This window comes from Odocoileus virginianus, chromosome 8 (genome assembly GCF_023699985.2).
Source record: "Odocoileus virginianus isolate 20LAN1187 ecotype Illinois chromosome 8, Ovbor_1.2, whole genome shotgun sequence".
NCBI classification, from domain to species: domain Eukaryota; kingdom Metazoa; phylum Chordata; class Mammalia; order Artiodactyla; family Cervidae; genus Odocoileus; species Odocoileus virginianus.
This window is the reverse complement of record NC_069681.1, coordinates 19061711-19084646: the sequence shown is the minus strand read 5'-3', so window position 1 is coordinate 19084646 and position 22936 is coordinate 19061711. Positions and strand designations below refer to the sequence as shown.

Sequence of the window (22936 nt, the reverse complement as noted above, 5' to 3'; positions counted from 1 at the left end):
ATATGATTTATTGAACACACTGAAAAAAGTTTTCATTTCCTGCTGATCTGACATAAAATATTGACTTCAGTGAAGAAAACAGGAAACTCATATTCACCACTACAATATACGATATATGATTCTGTGGCTAATGAGTGTTATCAATTTAAAGAATATCTAGGATTAGTCATTGTGCTAGAAAAGTCAAAATAACCTTAAATCCTGCAGCTCATATATGAAAGAAACTTGATAGAGATTTTCCCACGTTTGACAACAGTTCTAAAAAAAAAAACAAGAAGTAAAACATCGCCAATGAGAAATTGTGAAGCTGAAAGTTTTCAGCTAGAAAGCAGAGATTGAAATTGAATTTTCTGTCCATTCTCTCTGCAGAAAATGGTAATACAATATCATCATCAGAGGAAAAGTGGGTCAAAGACCAGCCAAGAAAATGTGAAAAACATGTAAAGGTGTCATGCTGTTGATGAATCAAAACATGTTTCTAGACTTTGCAATGTTTCTGGCACTTGTCAGATCTTTAAAACGGTCATTTGCTGTAGTTTCTTTTCTCATTCTAAATAAATATTTATTTTCATATAAAATGGTATTTATAATTTTGTAATTATTTTTCATAAAGAGAGCCCTCCAATTGTGTAAATTTTCAGCTCTACAAAACTTGAATCCACCCCTGCAACTGGCCTGTGGGGAGATGATAGAGAGTGTCAGATGTTCCTGGAGTCGAGTGTTCCTGAAATTCTAAGAACAAGTACACACACTCACTGACACATGCACGTGTATCTTACTTCACCCTGTCCAACCACTCCCCAGGTAGCCCAGGGGTTGCCTCTTCTGGAGATGCAAGGCTCACTGCTCACATCCCCTGACCCCATGTGGTCGCCTGCTCTGGGGCCTGGAGCGGCGTAGCAGCCCTGGGCAGGTGCTGAATGTGTGAGTGGGAGACAGTGTAGGTGTTCCCAGGTGTAGGCACAGCCCTGCCTGGCCCTTCAAATGGTTCGGGAAGCGCCCAGCCACGCCCAGGGCTGTATCTAGGCAACAGTGCGTGCGTGCTCAGTCGTTAAGTCCAGCCGATGCTTTGCGACCCCGTGGACTGCAGCAGTAATTCTCCGCAATCCTGACGGCACTCAAAGGCTGATTTAGTCAGGAGTGTGATTCATGGAATCCAGGTTGGGTACACTTACGGTGAATTTTACCCCTGAAACCCCGGAATCAGAGCTATCACCGACTCCCCTTTCGTGTCCTTACGCGTCCCTCCCCCTCCCATTCCTCTTCCCCTCGCAGGCACTGTCCAGAGTCACCAGTCCAGATGGAGGAGGGGGTAGTCCTGGTTGTTCCTTCCAGAATGCCAGGGAGAGACAAAATCCATGGCTGATCTCTGCAGGGAGCCTCTGTAGCTGCTATGCCCTCATCCCTAAAGGGGTTAATGATAGTATCCATCTCTCTGGCTGAACACCTGAGGGCAGGGTCCTCTCCCTCCCCTAGCTAGCAAGCCTGAGACCCCAGGCCAACCACACCAGCCTAACCATCATGGCCTGGCCATCTATACTCCCTGCCATTACAAATTTCCCTGAAATGAGCTTCCTTCTCACTCGTGTTTGGGAGACCAGGAATTTCTCCAAGCTCTCTCTGAACACCTAGATGGTCAGACTTCACGGTAAATACCTCGTAGATAACAAGAAAAAGCAAGTGTCTCCTTAAACAGGGAGCCTTATTTTGGGTCACACTAGATCCCTGTGAGTCTAAGAGGTAATCTCAGAGTCCACATTGTATCATGAAAACTATAAGAAAGGATCTGGAAGAAAAAAAAAAACAAACTTCCCCCCCTCACAACTCTTACTCTTTCCCCCCCTTCAGATCTTATCTTTAATTTTTTTTCAACAAAACACAGTAGAAGATATTAATGGTAATGGACACATGAACAGTCATGTGAATAGATAACTTTGGGAAACAGAGGCTATTTCATTTCATTCTGAGATGTCTCAATTTAACTGATCTGTATTTTAACATTATGAAAAATTTTACACAGGTGACATATTTTGGAATATCAGAAATGGCCAGTAATTTATCTCAGTGGGTTTCAGTTTTCTCAGCTATAGTATGGAGAGACAGAATAAAATGATCTCCAAGATCATTTTTTAGAGCTAACATATTATGTGTTAAGGATACTGTTAGTTGCTCAGTTGTGTCCGACTCTTTGACCCCCTGGACTGTAGCCCGCCAGGTTTCTATGTCTGTGAAATTTTCCAGGTAAGAATACTGGAGTGGGTAGCCATTCCTTTCTCCAGGGGATATTCCCAACCCAGGGACTGAACTCAGGTCCCCTGCATTGCAGGTAGATTCTTTACCATCTGAGGCACCATGATTTCATACTAATGATGCTAACAATATTTTGCTATATAGTTAACATTTCTTTTGTTTCATATTTGGTAAGTGCTATGGGCTCAACAAGAGGCTTCCCTGGTAGCTCAGATGGTAAAGCGTCTGCCTACAATGCCGGAGACCTGGTTTCAATCCCTGAGTCGGGAAGATCCCCTGGAGAAGGAAATAGCAACCCACTCCAGTATTCTTGCCTGGAAAATCCCATGGACTGAGGACCCTGGTAGGCTACAGTCTATGGGGTTGCAAAGAGTTGGACACGACTGAACGACTTCACTTGTGGGCTCAACAGGCATTGATTAAGCAGCAACAGGGCATGTAATTCAGAAAAGTACTTTTTTATGAGAAACAATTGTTTCTTGAAAGTGTGAATGAAAGTATATTTTTAAGTGAATCAACGTCTATTTTATATGTATACCATGGAGTTTTCTGCCTTCAAGAATCCCATGATGAAGCTCTTAGCAGAGCTTATTTATCTAGTATGTCAAGTTTAATTTTCTTAAAGAAGGAATAGTCACACTGGGAGCTTACTCTACACTGAATCTCCCTTTCCAACGGTTGCATTGAGGCACAAAGAGGTTAAATGGGGTTGCTGAGAAGTAAAGGCAGCAGCAGGACCAAGGCAAGAATTCTGAACACCCTAGGTTCACATACTTGACCCCAGCATTGCAAGTGTCATTCTCTGGTTAATTCTTCCCAAGAATTAACGGGTTAATGTGCCCCCCATGATGGCAACCACTGATCGCGCTGAGCTCTGAGACACCACCCAGCACCCTTTGGGCAACATTTCGCGGAAAGCAGACAACCTTCTGGATGCTGTTGTCATACTGCGATGAAGCTCTGTCTGTTTGGCAATACAGCGACACTCCAGATGTATGTTTCCCCAAATTAAAACCATTTATTTACAGACATACAAAGGGAAAATAAGCCTCACTCTGCTGCAGACTTCTGAGTAGCTAGCTACTCTTTTCTTTGATACACCCCAGGCTCTCCTTCTCTATTTACAGCTGGAAATAAGGCCCAGCTGGCAGAGTGGCTGCCTCCACAAATCCCAGGAGTGTTCAGTGGAGGGTGTCCCCCAGGACACAGGACATCTGCTTCCTCATCTGCCCTGTGCTTTGACCTTCAGCGAAAACCCTAATAAACAGCATCAGATCGCCCTTCTTCATGTGGCTTGCACCAGGAACAAGAAGCGAGTCTGTAGTATGACTAGAGGCCTGAACCCGATGTTTCTTATCATGCCCATGTGTCATTTCCACATCTGAAGATCCAAGGCTAGGGCCCTTCACGTTATTTTCCTCTCAGGAAGTATTTCTTCCCTTATAATATGTTCACTTCTTGACCCCTTGAAAAATGATATAGTTCCGCTCTGGTTTTCACTCCAGGAAACAGAACAGCATAGTAGGTAGTAGTCCTGTGTCCTAAGCGATGTGTTAGAGCTGAAGAGGGGAAAGCAGATGGGCGGCGGAACCTGAATATTTGAAGAGTGTACTTGACAATGAGAGTCTATCAAATGCTTAAATGCTAGCAGTTGCTTTTCTTTCTCAGCTCTAGTATTATTTTTCATTGCTTTCTCTCTCTCACACACACACAAACAGGAAGGGCCCCGGGCTCTAGTATATATGGGACATGTCCTGGGCCAGCCTGAAATTATGCACACAGCCTGGGATTGACCAAGAAGTGTAGACTCTGCATCTTGAGAGATGGGGAAATAGGTTTTTTAAGCATTCAGTGAGACTGTGCCCCAGGAAAAGTGTTGGAGCGAGGCCATACCACTCGGCAGATGAATATTTACTACCAGTGACGGTGTGTGCACTGGACCAGAGGCGGGAAGTAAGAGGCGAAGTGAAATAGTTGAGAAGCCTGTAAGGATGTCACACATCCTGGCAGGGAGTCCCTGTGAGTCCTGAGAATGGCGCAAGGGTAGAGGTGTGGGGGTAGCGCCTGTCCTCCGGGCTTTGGGAAGGTTTCACAGCAGAGATTGCTCTGAGTGTGTCTGTGAAAGGTGACTCCGGCTTTGTGAGGACGAGCAGGAGCAGTGGGTGGTGGGGCCAGGCTGTCCCTCGTGAACGGGGGTGAGGGTCCAGAGCCAGGTGGGGGACACGGGGGTGGAAATGGTCTGCTGCGAAGAGATGGTGGGGAGTCACCCAGGGAGCAGGTCACTGCTAAAGGTTGAGGGGCAGGGGAGTGACAAGATTGGACCCACGTTTTAGGGAGCAGGTTCTGGTGGCGGTTGTGCAGGATGAAGGGAGGTCAGAGAACCAGCAGGAGGGGGAAGCCCCCTGAGGAACTTGCTTCGACACCCTGGGCACCAGACATCAGAGTGAATGGCGAGGAGGTGGCAGTTTCCAGGCTTCTCGAGGGATCTGATGGCCCTTTGGATGTGGCAGCTGAGGGCTTGGCCCTTTGAGTCTCTGTTTGCCGCACCCCCCGCCCCATGCTCCATTTTACTCCCACCCCTAGTGCTAATTTTCAGTGTTAATTACAACAGCTATTGCTATTCATTTCTCTTCTGCTCTAACAGTGGGAAGTCTCTCCTGGTGAAGGGAGGGTAGTGCTGTTAGGAGTAATGTTTTTGATTTTTGCTCTAAATACCTTCTGGGTATTATTATTAAGTGGACCTGACTTAACTGTGTAAACTCAGAGTCAAATTTATTTTAATAGCATTTGCAAAGTAGAGGCCAGGCACTGTTTTAAGGACTTCACATGTATTAACTCATCTAGTCTTCACAATCCAATAACACAGGTACTGTCAGAAAAGTTATCCAAAATTTAGGATGAAGGCAAGAAAGTGGATGACACATCCTTTCAGTGTAAGAGGTTGAAGGCCACCCAAGGATTTTCTCAAGGAACGTCTTTGGTTTGCCTTGCTGGTTAATCCTAAATCAAGTTCTCAGACTTAAGGAAGCCACCTGTTAATTTGAAGACTTTAATTAAGAGATTTAAAAATAATTTCTCATGAGTGAAACACATAACCCCAATAATTTATGGTATGTTGAATATTAACCAGGTGAGATCTAACCCAACAATCTTATTCTCTAATGCATTTTCAGTTGCTCAGCCATGTCTGACTCTGTGAGACCCCATGGACTGTAGCCCACCAGGTTCCTCTGTCCATGGGATTCTCCAGGAAAGCATACTGGAGTGGGCTGCCATTTCCTTCTCCAGGGGATTTTTCCCACCCAGGGTTCAAACCTGTTTCTTCAGCTGGTTTTCTTCCAGAACCCTGGGCCATGGAATTCACATTTGTAAATCTGGACATGCAAATATGTTATATGAAGGTTCCCTTCTGCCAAATTTTCATCATCCACGGTCTGATTCAAAAATCACCTCATGGCTTCCTTTAGTTTCCACACCCTGTTCTCATCTTAACAGGGATTTTTTTATGCTAGAATCTTTCCAAGCAATTATAACAGGTGAATTCCTTCTATTTCGGCTGTCAGTATGTTCTACAGATGTTCTACCCATGTCTCTTCCTTTAGGTGACAAAAATCATAGAATAAAGGGACCATGATAACTTTGGCACACCTGTAATACCGACTCTCTGTTCCTTGAGAAATTCAGCAAGTACTAAATGTTGCTGATAAATGTTCTGCTCTTGGAGAAAAAAGCTCCTTCCATCTACATTTGGTAGTATTCATCTCCTGTTCATGAAGAACCAGTGGAACTCCAAAGCCAGAAAATTCACCTGCATCCCAGAAAGGAAGGAAGTGATACTCTTGGCATGTTCCCCAGACAGTCTGCCCATCAGTGATGAAGTTGCCTAATTTGCTATTTAATTTTGCAGCCTCTCAATCCTTTAAGCTGCCTTAGGTGATCCTTTCTATAGTTGGCAATGGGGCTGTGATGACAGTTCCCTGCCCCGATTTCTGCATTCCAGTTTCCAGTGGGTTATGTTGACTCCAGCATCTATTACCATATTTGGCTTCTAAAACAGCAAAACTCTGCGAGAAAACTTTTCTCTCCTCCTCCACATCCCCCCATCCGCCCCCCCAAAAAACCCAATAAAATTTAAGGAAATGATAACATTATACTAGCTGTTATTATTATTAACTGTCACATCTTCTGATTTGAGCTAAAATGCTTCAAGATGTTAAATGACTGAAATGCTGGTGAGTGTCCAGCCTCATTCCTGGTTCCTGGTGCATCCATCTCTGGATCTCACTTATTTAACTCAAGGTGCCTGTTGAATTTGGGTTCCCTCCAAATGACTCAGTATCATGGCTCTGCGACTCTTCAGCTTGAATCAGCGAGGAGGAATGTTGACATAGGCCACCTGGTAGGGGACCCCTGGGCCAACTCTGGCTGCAGTGGACCAGACATCTCAGTGACATAGAGTCATGGCACTTGTACGGAGAGCGCCATAAACCGAGGCGTCATTCCTGTTACTCCTATAACTGGCCCGAGCAGAAGCACAATCACGTTTAGTCTGGAGAACAAGGAGTCCTCCACCAGGGAACTGCTAATTTGTGCATCTGGATACTGCCAGTTTCAGGCTGGTGACTGACAGCTCTAGGGAAGAACAGTTTACCTGGATCTGAGGGATAGGTAGGAACCTGAATCGCTTACTTTCACAAAATGCTTAACTGTTTACACAGACCCCAGAAAGCAGGGATAACTTGGCAGGGATCCAGGGAAGGAGGCTGAATGGCTAGACTGATCCCTACTACTACTGCAGATCAGAGGAAGGAGGCCCCGACAATTCAAATGACTTGTCTGAGGTCACTTCGAGGGAGAGGTGGCAGATCAGGGATGGGGTCTAGGCTGTCATGTGCAATAGTGATGTCATATCCTTGTGAGCATCTCCAGGGCTGGCTGCCATTTGTGCCCATAGGAAAATGTGCTTGAACACTTCTCCATAGTGAAAAATGCTTCATGGAAGGAAATGTCCATTACTTAGTCAGGGCACACATGTCTGTCTTAAAGAAAATGTACTTCCAAATTCCCATCTCGCCTCCTCCTTTAAGATGGAAATAAGTTGAGGGAGACGTGTGAAGGTGTGAAGTGGGTTCCCCAGGAGAATCAATAACAGCTAAATTAAGGCAGTATGCAAATGGAATTCCAGTATGCTTGACTTCCATGTGCAATGCCTGGCTGCATTTTTCCATCACTCCTCATGGGCCTCTAAGGAGCTGTGAAAAGCACCTGGTCTCTAGAGACCAATATCCTGAAGTCAGCAGTAAGGAAAAATCCTTCTTTAATGTGTCTTGAAATGAACTCATGATTGGACCAGAAATATACCTTCACTCAACATGAGTACATCAATAACCCAAAAACCAGAGGTGCTTCCAAAGCACTTCAAGTGGGTGTTTGATTAATGTCTCATAGCCCACGGCAGCTCCAGAGCACGCTTGGAAATTCTCTGCATCCAAGTTGAACAGAAACCCATGAGCAGAAAGGAATGGGTCTCTGAAGCTGAAGCTGGAGCTTATGGCTTTGCAGACAGTCTTTACAGCAGGGGGTGGCAACTTCTGAAAAATGGTGGGTGGTAGTTTTATAGTCCTTTTTCTGGCAGAAGCTGTCCCAGCGCAGGCATAGGGGTCCTGGCATGTCTGCACACATGTTCACTTGCACACAGGATAGGCCAGCATTGGGAGGGCCCTATGGCAGGGGTCAGGGAGGCAGCCAGAAGGGATGGATTTGGGTCTCTGGGCACCTACCAAGTGTCTGCTACTGGAGTATATGTCAGATTACTCACTACAGCTCACCAGTACTTCTCCAGCATTTTTTGGTAGAATTTGGTGACCATCTATTTTCTTTCTTATCTTCCTGTCACCTGTTTGTGGCAGACACTATTGGCTGTCAATCCATCAGCTGAACCATTTTCTTTTGCGTGCATGCTAAGTTGTTTCAGTTGTGTCCAACTCTTTGTGACCCCATGGACTGAAGCCCACCAGGCTCCTCTGTCCATGGGATTCTCCAGGCAAGAGTACTTGAGTGGGTTTCCATGCCCCTCTCCAGGGGATCTTCTCAATGCAGGGATCGAACCTGTGTCTCTTACATCTCCTTCGTTGGCAGGTGGGTTTTTTTTTTTTTTTTTTTTTTTTACCACTAGTGCCACCTGGGAAGCCCTACAGTGTAGTCCCCTTCCCCTAAGAGGCTTCCATTAAGGTAGGTGAGGCCCTTCCCTACACCAGGGAGAGAAACTTTATTGGTCTAAGTGAATCATAGTGATCTCACTCCATTACTAATGCATGAACATGCACAATGACTATGACTTAGAGTGCAGTGTTGTGGGTACCAGTTAGGCCAGAGGGTGGAGTACGGGTAAGGAAGAGATGACATAGCTTGGAAAGATAGATTAGCATCAAGTTATGGGGTGCTTTGAATGACAGGCCAAGAAGTTTAAATCTTGTTCAGTGTCACTGTTTGAGTTCAGATAGTTTATTTGGGAGGTGATCATAGAGGGTCACAAGGGAAGAAGTGAGAGAATGAGACAGGGAAAGGAGAGAAGCCAGAGAAACGTTTGTCAGTGAGTGATTTACAATTGTGGGCACTGGGCCCTCTGAGAAGCCGAGCCCTACTAATGGGACAGAAGGCTGAGACATTCAGCCAGTGGCTCCCAAATCACATGGGTGAGAGTCGCCTTCAGGGGTTTTGACTTTTCTCAGCTTCTGGGTTATACCCTTAGAAGAACAAGCTCCTTTAATAGTGGAAACACTTCTAGGAAGAAAAGAGGATGCTGAGGACTCTGAGGTGAAAAACTGTCTTGGGACTGTACTCCAAAGCTGCAAGTAAACTTGGGAGGTGAGGAGATGGGGGCTCGGGGAATGAACAGTATCCTTTACATTTGATAACTCATGGGAAACAGAAAAGTTTTTGAATTGGTAAGGGACATGATTAGAAGTTGCTTTGAAAATATTTTTTTCTGGATACAGTGTATATAATAGGTGGGGGTTTGCATTGTATTTTAAAAAAAAACACACATTTTTTGAATCCTGTGCAATATGCCAGGAGTATGGTAAGGGATAAATCTTTTGCCCTCTAGAGGCTCCCTGTCTGGAAATCAGGGCTATTGCTGTCAGAAGATGAGAAAGCTGTACTCGAGTGAGATAATGCAGAAGTTAATTAAAGCTGTGGCGGGAGATGATAGAAAGGAGACGGTGGATATGAGAGACACTGCAGAAATAAACAGGGCTCAGTAGCTAGTTGGTAAAAAGAATTGAGAGTGAGGAAGGATTCATAGATGCATGGAGTTTTGACACCAATGACAGAATTTTGGATATTAGGGAGAAGAGCCATTTTGGAAGATAGGCCTGATTTCCATTAGCCATTAATTAATAAATATTTTTAGAGAATCTACTGAGTCTTAGGAACCGCACTGGTCACTACAGTGAAATCTAGTTACAAAGACCCATGAAACGTGATTTATGTCTTCAATGGGCTTATAGGCTCTTTGTGAAGAAAATGAACATTCAGGTATGCAAGGAGCTCATGGGAACATCTCTCAGAGGAGGGAAAGAGTGGTATGGAAGGTATAAGATGATATTTGAATGAAGTTTTAAAAAAAATTGTAGAAGATATGCTTTTAATTTAGAAGGCAAACCCTATGTATATAAATATAACCATAGTTTGGATATATACAGAAAAAGACTTACCAAAAGTTAAAAAAGAGTACTAATCTCTTACAGAGCCCTAAAGTGTATAACGGACACCAGGCATCAAATTTTAAAATTTTCTGACCCCTAATATAAAATCATTACAACCAATCCATTATTTATCCTCAAAATATCTGTATGGATGGAGATTCCTTAAAAAACTAGTAATAAAACTACTGTATGATCCAGTAATCTCATTACTTGGTATATACTCTGAGAAAACCACAATTCAAAAAGACATATGTACCCCAGTGTCCACTGCAGTGCAATTTACAGTAGCCAGGACATGGAAGTAACCTAGATGTTCATTGATAGATAAATGCATAAAGAAGTTGTAGTACCTATATACAATGGAATATTACTCATTCATAAAAAGGAACCAATTTAGCGAGGTGGATAAACCTAGAGCCTGTTATACAGAGTGAAGTAAGTCAGAAAAAGAAAAACAAATATTGTATATTAATGCATATAGATGGAATCTAGAAAAATGGCACTGACGAAGCTATTTGCAGGGCAGGAATAGTATGGAGATGTAGAGAATGGACTTGTGGATGCAGAGGGGGAAGGAGCGGGTGGGATGAATTGAAAGAGTAGCGTTGACATATATAAACTACCACGTGTAAGATAGATACTTAGTGGGACTCTGCCGTATAGCATAGGGAGCTCAGCTCTGCTCTGTGATGACCTCGAGGGGTGGAATGGGGGGTGGTGGGAAGGAGATTTAAGAAGGAGAGTATATATGTATACATATGGCTGATTCACATTGTAAAGCAATTATCCTCCAACTAAAAATAAAATTTAAAAAATCTATTCATGTGGTGGAGGCCAATACAATATTGTGAAACAATTATCCCCCAATTAAGAAACTTAAACTCTATACATAAAAGAATTTTGTATAATTTTTCATTTATTCTATTTTAAGCTAGGCAAATATGTTAAAACTATCACAATGTCCTAGTTATATGAGCTGAGGCTAAAGAATGAATAGGTGTTTTTCAGGTAAGGACAGGTATGACCCAGATCATGGCTGCTGTTGTGTGCCATTTATACTTTATCCTACAGGTCATGAGAAGTTACAGAAAGGGCTCTAAGTAGAAGAATGTCCCAATCAAATGTGTGTCTAGGAAGACTGGTGAGGCAGTGATGGTGGAATCAGGGATCCAGGGAAGGAGTCAGGAAGACCATTTGAAGATGCTCTAGGGCAGTGATTTTCAAGATATCTGGGAATCCTGGAAGTCCCCAAGACCTCCCTGGAAGGCGGGGAGGTCCTCAGAGCAATAGTAAGGTGGCATTCCCTGATGGTCCAGTGGTTAAGAATCCGCCTTGCAATAGAAGGGACACTGGTTTGATCCCTAGTCTAGGAAGATCCCACATGCCACTGGGCAACTAAGCCATGAGCCACAGCTGCCGAATCTGACATGCCTAGAGCCCTTGCTCTGCAACCAGAAGCCACAACAATGAGAAGCCCATGAACTGCAGCTAGAGAGAAGTCCCCGCTCGTTGCAACTAGAGAAAGCCTGCACACAACAAGGAAGACACAGAGCAGCCAAATATAAAAAAATAAATACGTAGATAAAAATCTCTTAAAAAGATGGCATTTGCCTTGATTTTCATTCTGTCACTGCTGTACAGAGGAGTTGTCCAGAAGCTAAATGATGTGTGATAACAATTTCTTTGTGATTGCTAAGATATGCTTTTTCATTCTGGTGTCTTAAACACTTGTTTCTTATTTTTAATTAATTTCTAAAGTGGCTTATAGACAATATTGTAAATATTGTTCAGTACACTCCACGTAAACAGAACTTTGGGTTCCTCAAAGTTTAAGGACCACTGCTTTATAGATATTTATTGATTTGATTTGGAAAAATTGCAAGGGATTTTCAATAAGTAATACAGGAAGGATTGCCCCAATTGTATGGATGAGAGAAGTAAGGCAGATAAGCCAGAGAACTGACAAAACCAAGGAATAGACAGAAAGGGCAATGGGCTAGGAACATATTTGAAGAAAGCCAGTTTTGGGTACTGTATGAGTCAGGGTTCTCCATAGAGATGGAACCAAGAGAATGAGAAGAGGTCGGGAGAATTCTCCCTTACTCAAGTCTTTTTGATTTACTCAAGTATTCCTCAGGTTGGGCAAGGCCCACCCGCACTGGGGAGGTGAATGTGCTTTACTCAGTCCCTGATTCACATGTTCATCTCATCTAGAAACACCCTCACAGACACACACAGAATAATGTTTAACCAAGTGTTGGGACACTCTGTGGCCCAGTCAAGTTAACACATAAAATTAACCATCATAGGTGCTAACCCTGGGTAGGAGAAATGAAGACCCATCAGCAAGAAAATGAAACAACTGGAGTGGAGAGGAAGACAAGGCACTGTGTTTACCGACTCCCTGGCTAGTTTCTGCTTGGCCATACACTCTCACTGCTCCTTCTGCAGACCCACAGATTCCACTTTCATGAGATCAGCCAGATGCCTTCTCGTCCTCCCTCTGCTTTGTGGCTCATCTCATTGCTGCAGGAATCCTTTTGGGAAAGGACCCGTGCTAATTCCTACCTTCTGCACAGAGTTTACTCATCTCAGCCATCATGAAGAATCAAGATGGTATTCTCTGCTGACCCCAAGCCCACATAAGACCTGTAACTGCATCCTTAATACAGGCAAGGAACATACGTATTTCTCCAGAAATGTAGTAAATCTTAAAGCTTGTTTTATGAGGGAATCCTAAATTGTAATCCGATTCCCACATGATAATGTGTTGCAAATTACTAGTAAATGCTCTTTTTGGTAATCTGCAAACAAATGCTTGCTCTCAACAAGTGAGTCACTGGTGAGAAGAGAAAATGACCCTTCACATTTGGGAATGTTGTCAAATCCAGGTTTTATTTTTTATTATTATTTTTTTTTTAGGATGGATTCTCCTTTTTTTTTTCTTTTTTTAATTTATTTTTATTAGTTGGAGGCTAATTACTTTACAATATTGTAGTGGGTTTTGTCATACATTGACATGAATCAGCCATGGAGTTACATGTATTCCCCATCCCGATCCCCACTCCCACCTCCCTCTTCATCCGATTCCTCTGGGTCTTCCCAGTGCACCAGGCCTGAGCACTTGTCTCATGCATCCAACCTGGGCTGGTGATCTGTTTCACCATAGATAATATACATGTTTCAATGCTGTTCTCTCGAAACATCCCACCCTCACCTTCTCCCACAGTCTAAAAGTCTGTTCTGTACATCTGTGTCTCTTTTTCTGTTTTGCATGTAGGGTTATCATTACCATCTTTCTAAATTCCATATATATGTGTTAGTATACTGTAATGTTCTTTATCTTTCTGGCTTACTTCACTCTCTATAATGGGCTCCAGTTTCATCCATCTCATTAGAACTGATTCAAATGAATTCTTTTTAATGGCTGAGTAATATTCCATGGTGTATATGTACCACAGCTTCCTTATCCATTCGTCTGCTGATGGGCATCTAGGTTGCTTCCATGTCCTGGCTATTATAAACAGTGCTGCGATGAACATTGGGGTGCACGTGTCTCTTTCAGATCTGGTTTCCTCGGTGTGTATGCCCAGAAGTGGTATTGCTGGGTCATATGGCTTAGGAGTATATCTACCTAAAGAAACAAAAGACCTAAACATAGAAAACTATAAAACACTGATGAAAGAAATCAAAGAGGACACAAACAGATGGAGAAACATACCGTGTTCATGGATTGGAAGAATCAATATTGTCAAAATGGCTATACTACCCAAAGCAATCTATAGATTCAGTGCAATCCCTATTAAGCTATCAACGGTATTTTTCATAGAACTAGAACAAATAATTTCACAATTTGTATGGAAATACAAAAAACCTCAAATAGCCAAAGTAATCTTGAGAAAGAAGAATGGAACTGGAGGAATCAACCTGCCTGACTTCAGACTCTACTACAAAGCCACAGTCATCAAGACAGTATGGTACTAGCACAAAGACCGAAATATCGATCAATGGAACAGAATAGAAAGCCCAGAGATAAATCCACGAACCTATGGACACCTTATCTTCGACAAAGGAGGCAAGGATATACAATGGAAAAAAGACAACCTCTTTAACAAGTGGTGCTGGGAAAACTGGTCAACCACTTGTAAAAGAATGAAACTAGAACACTTTCTAACACCATACACAAAAATAAACTCAAAATGGATTAAAGATCTAAATGTAAGAACAGAAACTATAAAACTCCTAGAGGAAAGGCAAAACCCTCTCCGACATAAATCACAGCAGGATCCTCTATGACCCACCTCCCAGAATATTGGAAATAAAAGCAAAAATAAACAAATGGGACATAATGAAACTTAAAAGCTTTTGCACAACAAAGGAAACTATAAGCAAGGTGAAAAGACAGCCCTTAGATTGGGAGAAAATAATAGCAAATGAAGCAACAGACAAAGGATTAATCTGAAAAATATACAAGCAACTCCTGCAGCTCAATTCCAGAAAAATAAAATCCAGGTTTTAAATCAAAAGGTTGCTGATGCAATCCATTTGGTGGGCTCAGCTCACTGATCCACACGGAGCAAATATCTGTGGGGTACAGACACTGCTACCTGAGGGTGATGCCAACAGAGTGGTTCTTTATCCCGGGACTTACGACTAGGTCATCCTCTCCTGAGAGGCCCAGAGAGGCTCTGGGTCCCCACCAGGGTTGTACACCCAAGTCTGTCATCTTGAAGACCCTAACTCCTAGCCACTCTCCTATCTGTCCATCAAAATTTGCCAAGATCTTGGGCTTTTGCAGGGAAGGGCTTGCTACCATAAACACACACTCATGTTTGATATACAAATGGCATACTGTAGTAATCATCAAATTGTGTTCTATAGTACATACTAGTTCAGAAGGATTAGGAAAAAATATTTCCCGGTAATATAACTTTATGGCAAAACCCACCACAATACTGTAAATAATTAGCCTCCGATTAAAATTTTAAAAAAAGATACACATGCAAATAAATGGATAGACCAGAAGCTAAAAACAAAACAAACCAAAAAAAAACCCCTCTCTTAGAATAACATTAGCATTTTTAAAGCTCTGAAAAAACTTTCCACTAAGAGAGCAGTTCAGCTTAAGCTAATTCAACCAGGTGGCAGATACTGTGGGTTAACTCACTCACCTCCTGTTCCCACCATCCCAACTTCCCTTATAGTGTGTGCACCTCCATCTTCTCAAAACTACATTTCCCAGGACACTTTTGGAGGTTGGATGCAGGCACATGACCTAGATGGGGCCAATCAGATGTGTGCCCAGGGCTACCTCCTAGAGGAAGTCAGTTCATTAGGGGAACATTGCATCTCTTGACAAGAACAGTTCTGTGGGTGTCTAGTATTCCTGAGGGGACGTGGTGGAGGGTCCGGTGTCCACTCTCAAGCAGTGGTGTTTCTACAAGAAAAGTGCTGCAGTGAGGTCAGGCATTGTTCCCTGCCTATTGTTGGCCCCAGCTGTGTTATTTTTGGCTGAGTAACATACAAGTCTGGCCTCCCAGAGTATATTACTACTACTACTACTAACAACAACAACGACAACCGTAATAACAATAACTTGCTACTTAAGCTAGTTAGAGTGAATCCAGGTTGCAATTCAACTCTGACTCCTACAACCACAAAAACTAATGACTAATTAAGGATATCCCATAAAACTAGTGGTTCAAGGAAGACAAGTTTGGAGACGCTATTCTTCAAACTGAGATTCTAAACCTCACTTTAAGTGAATCAAAAATGCTAAGGGTGGGAATTTCAGGTGCTTTGCCAGGCAACATCTGTCGTGAGGATGGGGAATGATGGCTCCATATGGACTATGTTATTTGCCATCTCTGGACAAGAAGCTCAGGAGGTACTTGAAGCTCAGGAGGTACTTCTTAAACCTACAATTTCATGAAATCATTGGCCAGACTAAGCATATGTTCTTTATCTGACATCCTGCTAGGTCCTTATGTGGAACTACACATCAGTAAATGGCTTGATTCCCCAGGGGACTAACAAGAGGCTAGAGATTTATGTGTGAAATCATTAGGGAATGTAAAATGATATAAAATTAAGTGCTACTTTTGAGGTTTACTATATCCAACTTATTAAAGGCATAAATCTCAAAACAATTTTTCCATTATTTTTAGAATTTCCTCCCCTAAATTAGTGGCTCATAAGCCAAATTGCGTCCATAGGTATGTTTTCTTTTGCCCATAAATGAATTAGTTGACAGCATTTGCAAAAGCAGATTTTTACCTCGAAAGTTAAAAGAAGTGGCAACTAAGAGCAGAGATAATTATGCTATTCTCTGATATGTGTGTGTGCATTCAGTTGCTCAGTCATGCCGAACTCTTTGCAACCCCATGGACTATAGCCCAACAGGTTCCTTGGCTCCTGGAATTTTCCAGGCAGGAATACTGAAATGGATGGCCATTTCCTACTCTAGCGGATCTTCCTGACCCAGGGATTGAACCTGTGTCTCCTGTGTCTCCTGCAGTGACAGGTGGACTCTTTACCATGAGCACAACCATGAAGACTAGTTTTTGTTTGTTTTTTAATTCCTAAAATCATTCTTCACAAGGGACATTGGCTATCTAGTTAGTTTTTCTAATATTTTGAGTTCCCCCAAAGCAACTGTGCCCTTGAAAGAAGCACATTAGATTAATAGCAGATGATCCATTGTTAGCTTCACAGACACATGATCCATTATATTTATGGGATAGAAAGATGAGGAAGCAGCAGCAGACAGATGAAGAAATCAGAGATGGAGATTAAGAATTTAGATTTGTCACTTGGTCTTTCTGGAAGTGATGTGCCCAGCTAGTAAAAGGCAGGTCTGGAAGTAGAATGCCCGTGTTGTGACTGCTGGTGCAGTGCTCTGTATACATTATCATGTTCCTTCTAATCAAAGCAAACACACAGGATGGAGAAGATTAGAAGCGTGAAGGCAGGTCTATGGAGATGAGAGAGGTTGCACAGACTAAAGATCCCTCCTTGCCCAAAACTTTATAACACCTCATTGCTTCTTAGGGACACCTTCAATCAAACTTCTCATTCTTCCCTGTAATAAGAGGAAGAGACTACTATAAAGAGTGCATTATGTGCTTGAATTTAAAAAGGCTTCCTACAAGAAGAAATTATTTGCACATAAAAACCTGATAGAGTCCTGTTAGTCCCACAGTTGCAAACTGTAATATATTTTGTACTTATGAAAGTAAAACAGGTCAGTTTTAGATTTACAGGTGTGGCGAGCTCCAGAGCATTTATTCCATCTCAAAGGGGAAATCAGTACTTAGTTTGACCTTCCATTGCCAGGTGAGAATGTGGCCCAATATTGGACAAGCTTCAAAATTTTCGAGAGAAGGTGGGAATCTGACTTTTTGTGTGAGATGTCCCAGCTGAAAAACAAACGAGAACATCTGTAAGTCACCAGTTTGCAACCTCTATTTAGGATCTTCATTTGATGAGGCTATTTATGAAAAAGTAGAGAAATAACAGAAACTCTTCTTTAACAAAACAGCTTAAATAAAATGCTAAAAGTAGTGTTTAAATATATAGCTAACCTCTTCAAAGAGGAAGATAAATCCCTAGAGTAGTGAGGCTCAGAAGGGAAAGAATCCGATAGCAAGGCAGGGGATCCAGGTTCAGTCTCGGGATCAGGAAGATCCCCTGGAGAAGGGAATGGTGACCCACTCCAGTGTTCTTGCCTGGAGAATCCCATGGACAGAGGAGCCTGGTTGGTTACAGTCCCTGGGGTCACAAAGAGTGGGACACCACTGAGTGACCAACAGCTCACTTCTAGAATATTAAGCCTATGAGCTGACAGCGTGTCTCCCCTGGGTCTGGGGATACTTTTCAGTTTTAGAAACTAAGGTGATTGAGTTTTATTTTATTCTTTACTGGGGAAAACAGAAATAACATAAAATTTACCATCTTAACCATTTTTTAAGTGTACAATTCAATAGTGTTAAGTACATTCACAATTTGTGCATCCATCACCATCATCCATTTCTAGAACCTTTTCTTCATCCCAAACTGAGACTCTGTGCACTCCCCATCCTTGCCTCCCTCAAGCCCCTGGCAACCACCATTCTACTTTCTGACTCTATAAGTCTGACTACTCTGCATACCTCATTAAGTGGAATCATACAATATTTGTTCTTTTGTGACTGGCTTATTTCACTTAGTATAACATCTTTAGGGTTCATCTGTGTTATAGCATGTATCAGAGTTGTATCCCCTTTTTTGAGACTGAATAATATTATATAGTTACATGAATTTATTTTATATATAATAATCCCATTTTATTTATAATTTATATGTAAATATACTAATATACATATAAAATCACATTTTATTAACCCACACACTCATTCATCAATGGACGTTTGGATTGCTTCCACATTTTGCCTATTGTGAATATTGTTGCTATGAATGAATAGGAGTGTACAAGTTTTACCTCAATTCCCTGCTTTCAATTCTTCTGGGTATATTCCCAGAATCGGGATTGCTTGGTCATATAGTGAGCCTGTTTTAATTTCTGAGGCACTGCCATCCGACTCCCCAAAGGGGCTGCACTATTTTATACTCCCACCAGCAGTGCATAGAAGTCCCAGTTTCTCCACATGCCTGTGAACACCTTTGTATTCTGTTTTGTTCTTTTTTAAATCATAGCTACTCTCATGGATGTGAAATGAAGAGGCTTGAGTTTTATGGAGAACTATAAACATATCTGGGGCTTCCCTGGTGGCTCAGCGTAAAGACTCCGCCTGCCAATGCAGAAGACACAGATTCAATCCCTGGGTCAGGAAGACCTCCTGAAGAAGGAAATGGCAACCCACCCTAGTATTCTTGCCTGGGAAATCCCATGGACAGAGGAGCCTCCTGGGCTACAGTCCATGGGGTCGCAAACAGTTGGACTCGACTGAGCGCCTGAGCACCATCACAGATAAATATACCTACCCATCGGCATAAGGAGCTGTCGAGGAAAATTATCTATTTCGATCTGGACTCTGGTTGAAAAAAAGTTTGCCAAGGTACAGGAACCCTGACATTAAGAAATTAGCTGACAAGTGTACCCAGGCCACTAATAGTACCAGAATATCTGGCAATTCAATGTAAAACCTCTCGGCAGGGTTATACCCTTCACCAAGGATCACAGATCATCTCCACAGCTAAAACTCAGCTGAACATAAACTTGAAATCCAAATATAAGTCAAAACCTCAAACATATAATGATACAATACACCATGAGTAGAAGTCAATTGAACAAATAAGTAATTTGATTTGATCCTGCAGAATATAGAGGTATTACAGTTCTCAGATAGAGGTTATAAATAAGTATGGTTGAAATGACAAGGAACTTAAGGCAGAATTAAAAACATAGGAAAAGAACAGAGCCCTTGGGGAAAAAACAGGCTGATGTGAAAAAGATAAAATTTCTATAAATGAAAAACACAGTCACTGAAATTAAAATCTCAATTGACAGATTAAATAGCCACTGAAACAAAGCCAGAGAGAAATTTAATGCATGGAAAGATATATGTGATGAAATTATCCAGACCATAACACAGAGGGGAAACAGATGAAAATTATGAAAAAAAGAGTAATGGCACAGTGGAATGTTTGGCTCCTCTCCTGCCAATAACAATTCTAAAAGTGGGGGAAAGAAAGAACAAACAACTGGCAGTTAAACAAAAGCTGGCAGAAACTGGAGCAGATTTGATTCTTACTGAGTGAGATCCACATTTCCATGTTGTCTTCCCCCTACCTAAGGGTACCCCGTGGAGAAGGAAATGGCAACCCACTCCAGTGTTCATGCTTAGAGAATCCTGTGGACAGAGAAGCCTGGTGGGCTGCTGTTCATGGGGTCACACAGAGTCGGACATGACTGAAGCGACTTAGCAAGCATTGGAGAAGGAAATGGCAACGCACTCCAGTGTTCTTGCCTGGAGAATCCCAGGGACAGAGGAGCCTGGTGGGCTGCCGTCCATGGGGTCGCACAGAGTCGGACACGGCTGAAGCGACTTAGCAGCAGCAGCAGCAAGGGTATGCCCAGGTCCATCAGTGTGGCAGGTGAAGCTGAAGCACAAAGTGGCAGGCTTTCTGCCATAGGGCATAGGACTGAGAAATGAGTGGAGTTTGGGACTGCCAGAGACGCTTAAAATTGAGAGGGGTGGGGAATTCCAGGGAAGCCCCCAAGTCTGTGTAGACACTCAAGTCACACCTTCAGCTGATTCCTAAACTGCATATGCATGGGATGAGTCTCCAAGATGCCCCGAGAAACAAGAGCAAGAAAGTTGCAAAAACTGAGCAGATGTTTCAGCAGCTGCCTGTTACAGACATAGTTTGGAATTCAAATCCTGCCAAGTGAAGCAGATCTGAAAAATATGCCTCAAGCTTTTAAAATTTAAAACCCAAAGGTTATGCCCTAGGACTTGGGACTAAATAATTCACCCTATGGCAGTCACAAAACTGAAACAGAATCACCCTTACAAAGCCTAAATGCAAACTCCAAAAATGAAGTTTCTCTGCCAGTAATTTAACTGCCTTTTAAAACAAGTCAACATTCTTCAGAAAGAAAAGAATTCAAAGTATCTACAAAGTTTCACCCACAATGTCTCAAAGTGAAAAGTGTTAGTTGCTCAGTGGTTTCTGACTCTGCGACCCCACAGACTGTAGCAGGTCAGGCTTCTCTGTCAATGGAATTCCCAAGGCAAGAATACTGGAATGGGTTGCCATTTCCTTCTCCAGGGGATCTTCCCAACCCAGGGATCAAACTTGGGTTGCCCGCATTTCAGGCAGATTTTTTTACCATCTGAGCCACCATATATACTATAAAATAAAAATTTACTAGCATGGAAAAATACTGGAAAATATGACACATAGTCAAGAGAAAAGTCAATTATAGAAAGAGACCCATAGACCAACCAGATGTTGAAATTAACAGATAAGGATTTTAACATATTTATGGTAAATATGTTAATGAATTTACAGGAATGCATGAGTATGATGGATGAAAAGGTAGGGAGGGAATTGTCAGGTTTGATATGTAAATTGAAAAAAGAATCAAATTTAAATCCAAGAACTGAAAAACCCAGTATCTGAAAATATTCATTTCCCGTGACTGACGGGAGATTAAACACCGCAGGTGAAAGGAGTAGTGACAATCAGTAGGTCACTAGAAATAGAAAATTGGTCACTAGACAGGACAATAGAAATTAGCTAAGCTGAAAGTCAGAGAGAAAAAGATTTTTTTATATTGAGCTGTGGGACTCTCTCTAGAAGTCTAAGACATACGTAAGGAGAGGAGAGAGGAAATGAAGCAGGAAATATTGCAACTATATTATTGAAATCGTTCTAAATTTGATTCAAAACAGTAGTCCAAACATCCATGAAGCTCAACAAACCCCAAGTAGGATAAGTGCAAATAAAAACATAACTAACCACATTACAGACAAACTATGGAAAACCAAAGACTAAGAGAAAATATTAAAAGCATCCAAAGAAAGAAGACATGCTACATAAGGGAGAATAATTCTATGAATAATAGCTACTTCTCATAATAATAAAAAAAAAAAAACAGAGCTAGAAGACATGGTATAATCAACATGATTAAAAAAACACACTGCTGACTCGAAATTCTATACAGAGAACAAAAAAGAAAAAAAAAATTAATGCAAGTGAAATAAAGAGACTTTTAGGTGAATCAAAGCAGAAAGAATTTGTTGCTAGCAGACCCACAGTGTAAGAAATCCTCAAAGATGTTTTTCAGGTTGAAGAAAACTATTAACAGGCAGAAATTCACATATACTGGAGGAAATGAAGAACATTAAAATGATAAACATTTGAGCAAATCTACTCTAGTGGTAAAGTACCTACCTACCAAAGCAAGAGACACAAGAGATGTGAGTTCAATCCCTGGGTTGGGAAGATCCCCTGGGGAGGGCATTGGCAACCCACCCCAGTATTTTTGCCTGGAGAATTCCATGGATGGAGGAAACTGGTGGGCTTGAGTCAATAGGATCTTAAAGAGAGAGGCACTACTGAAGTGACTTAGCACACAAAAGGTACATAGGGCTTTGTCAACATGAACATCTGTCCTTCAAAACACACCATTAGGAAAACAAAAGCAAGTTGTAGAAAGGTAGAAAGCATTTACCCCCACGGCACCGGCGCACACAGTTCTTGCTTCCACCTCTCTGGAAGGATAGCTTGGAGCCAGGGTCTAGGGAACGGGTAGGGGAGAAACAGCAGGAGGTTTTCTTGCAGGAGCTCCTTCCCACTCTGCAAGCCAGAGTCAGTCAGCAAAGAGATCAAACCAGTCAATCCTAAAGGAAATCAACCCTGAATATTCATTGGAAGGATTGATGCTGAAGCAGAAATTCCAATAATTTGGCTACCTGATGCAGAGAGTCAACTCTTAGGAAAAGACCTTGATGCTGGGAAAGATTGAAGGTAGGAGGAGAAGGGGAAGGCAGAGGATGAGATGGTTGGACTTCATCATTAACTCACTGGACACGAGTTTGAGCAAACTCTGGGAGTTAATGAAGGGCAGGGAAGCCTGGCGTGCTGCAGTCCATGGGGCCACAAAGAGTCAGACGTGACTCAGTGACTGAACGACAACAATGCCAGAGTCGAGGGTGTGCCTTCTATACGTCTGCAGTGGCCTCTGCACATCTGGTTCCCGCTGCTGGCTTTCAGGCTGTCTTGTATCCAGGTTAGCGGACACGGGAGGAAAAATGGGAAGCTCATCACTAGTTCAGGGGCACGTACACTGAATTCTCTGGTCTTCTATCCTAGCCTGCCTGGTATTTTTCAGAGTCCTCAAATAGCTGGTCTGGGTTTTAGAGCTGCATTCAGTGAGAGTGTCAGAGGGGCAGAGAGTGCTTACTCATCTTATCCAGAACCAACACTCACGACTTAAGTTCTGAGCACGTTAAACTGAGGTAGCTGTG

General features: G+C 42.3%; 1 long non-coding RNA gene across 1 annotated transcript in view; it reads right to left on the bottom strand.

The window, feature by feature from the left end:
* Positions 1-17224: 17224 nt before the first annotated feature.
* The window catches only part of LOC139036215 (uncharacterized), a 129404-nt gene continuing 123692 nt past the window's right edge, over positions 17225-22936 (bottom strand). Inside the window, exon 3 of the long non-coding RNA XR_011488918.1 lies at positions 17225-17377. This is a non-coding gene — a long non-coding RNA (uncharacterized lncRNA). The remainder of the gene's footprint in view (positions 17378-22936) is intronic.